This window comes from Puntigrus tetrazona, unplaced genomic scaffold (genome assembly GCF_018831695.1).
Source record: "Puntigrus tetrazona isolate hp1 unplaced genomic scaffold, ASM1883169v1 S000000116, whole genome shotgun sequence".
NCBI lineage: Eukaryota > Metazoa > Chordata > Actinopteri > Cypriniformes > Cyprinidae > Puntigrus > Puntigrus tetrazona.
This window is the reverse complement of record NW_025047793.1, coordinates 502,501-505,000: the sequence shown is the minus strand read 5'-3', so window position 1 is coordinate 505,000 and position 2,500 is coordinate 502,501. Positions and strand designations below refer to the sequence as shown.

The 2,500-nt window shown below is 34.4% G+C and overlaps 1 protein-coding gene across 1 annotated transcript in view; it reads left to right on the top strand.

Annotated features, from left to right (window-relative positions):
* Positions 1–2,500, top strand: part of dym (dymeclin) — a 64,780-nt gene that overhangs the window by 10,623 nt on the left and 51,657 nt on the right. The gene's annotated exons all lie outside the window — the stretch shown is intronic.

Sequence of the window (2,500 nt, the reverse complement as noted above, 5' to 3'; positions counted from 1 at the left end):
ATTATTCAGCTCTCCTTCTGCGTAGATCTAGTGTTTTTATGTATTTAAAGGACAGATTGATTTATCTGCTCTCATGAATGTCGATCTGTTTGTCATGTTCTAGAGTGTCCTTGTGTTCCACCCGGTATATAACCAAAAAGCGCATTAAAGACGGATGAGTTGCGCTAAAGTCAAAAAAAAAATTTGCTTGGTGTGCATCTCATCAATTAAATTGTCCCCGTTTACCTTATTTCTACACATTTTGTGATCTCAAAGCCTGATTCATGAGCATGCACTAGTTCGGAAATTAAAAACTCTTCATTAATACTTTTTAAAACTGATTATTCAAGTTGGCCTTTGCACTCTGGCTTGTTTTTTTTGTTTTGTCTTTGTCACACTGCCTGGATCAATAAAAATGCTAGATATTGCCTTAAGAAATAACCAAATTAAGTGATAAAAAACAGATTATCACCAATGTTTGCATACAGATAGTCTTGACAAACAAAGAGACATTTAATTTTAAATTTGATTAATTATGAATGGCAATGTGATTAAATTGTTTAGGTCATATTTTGCAATTAATATGCATATATTCTTTTATACTTTTTGTATTGAATTTATTTGAACCATTTGTTTTTTTTAATTGGCTGATTATTGGCTTAGATCGTTTAGGTTGATTTCTTTCTTTCATATGTTTTATATGAATGTATTATTTAACTTAATTTTAATATTTATATTAGATTTTACATTTGTATTAATTTTATTTGAATAATTAAAAGTATTTCCTGTATTGTATAACGCATTATTAATTAAATTATTATTTATTAATTTTATTTATAAATGTTTCTGTAACAAAAAGTGAGCTAGATATGTCTGTGATTCATGCAAATATAATTATTTGTACGTTACAATATTGTCGTAGGTAACATTTTACAATAAGGTGCACTTATTACACTCTTTTATTAATTTTTTAATAAAATGACAGGCGTCCATTTGTTTGCTCATGCGTGTGAACTAATGTTAGCAAACGCATTATGATTAATGCATTTGTAAATGCTGAAATGAACATAAACCAAAATTAATAAACGCTGCAGAAGTATTGTTTATTTTTAGTTGGTGTTAACTAATGAACCTTATTGTAAAGCGTTACCCCAGATTCTTATAAAAGCTATGCAAGTCACCCTCAGTGTTAGTCAACATTCGCACGCAGGCCATCTTGACAAATGAAGAGACCGAGTTTGCGAACCAGAAAGCCTCGAGAGCGAGCGGCGTGGTTTAAGCGTGTTATTTGTGCTGGCTCTCATCTGTGAGTGGATTGTACCGGAGCTCGTTCTGCTGCCGTCTGTTTTTGTTGCCGTTTGTCTGGTTTCCTCGCTACGTGCCGACTGAGAGAAGTCAGTCCCTGCGTGTTTCTGAGTGACTCTGCAGCCGGAGACAGGATTCTTATCGCGCTGTTTGTGAAGGATATTGTGAAATGTAGCTCGGATTACCGCGCCGATCAAAACAAGAAGTGATGTAGCAGAAATCATCGGCGTGTCTGTGTCGCGCTCTCAGAATATATATCGTGTTTAAGTATGCATACAGTGAAAGGATGTCAATCATTATGTGAAGGAAGTCTGCAGTTTAAGGCTCACGGTTGCATTTCGTCGCTTTCCAATGCAAAACAAACTTCAGCGTAGATAGAAGAGTTTTGTTTTGATCAAATTCAGTTAATGTGTTCTTGGCCATCGGTTTTAGTAAAGATGAATTGTTCTGTCCCTTTTTTTTATTTGGTGATGCATGTTCTCCGATATTCACAGCTTTACAAAATACGTGAAAGCCTAGGCTGTTATAATTGTTTTGTAAAGGTCATACGTGAAATTACATTTTTAATTAAAAAAAGGCAATCTGTGAATACAGATTTCTGCAGAACCCCGTTATTCATATTCCTCATCCTTAGTGTGTTCATTACATTTTTTTATGGTAAAGTCATCTTAGTAGAGCAGTTTGACCTTGAAGAGTTCATATTTTCGACATGAAAACGCCCTTCTGGGCTGAGTCCAGTCCAACTCAAGATCTTAACGTGTTTTGTAATAAGTTTAACTTGATCAAAACAATTCAAAGCGTCAAAAATAACAGTAGTTATGATTTCATATGTTGTTAGGTCCAGTGTTAAAAAAGTGTGTGTGTGTGTGTGTGTGTGTGTGTGTGTGTGTGTGTGTGTGTGTGTGTGTGTGTGTGTGTGTGTGTCTAAAAAGTGAAAGGGAATCATGCCAAGTGACATTACAGAAATGGGAAGTGGAAGTGAAGTGAGAAATCTGAAGGAAGGAAATGAGGCACAATAGAAAGAAAGAGAGATTGTTCTATTGGTGTGTGTGTGTGTGTGTGTGTGTGTGTGTGTATTTGGAGAATGAGAGGGGTAATGAGTTCACTTTAGGGGTTTGCTATATTGTGAATGTGATAAATGACATTATAATAATATGAATAGTCATATTTCACCATTTTTCATTTAACTTTTGCCACAATGTATAAAAATGTATTG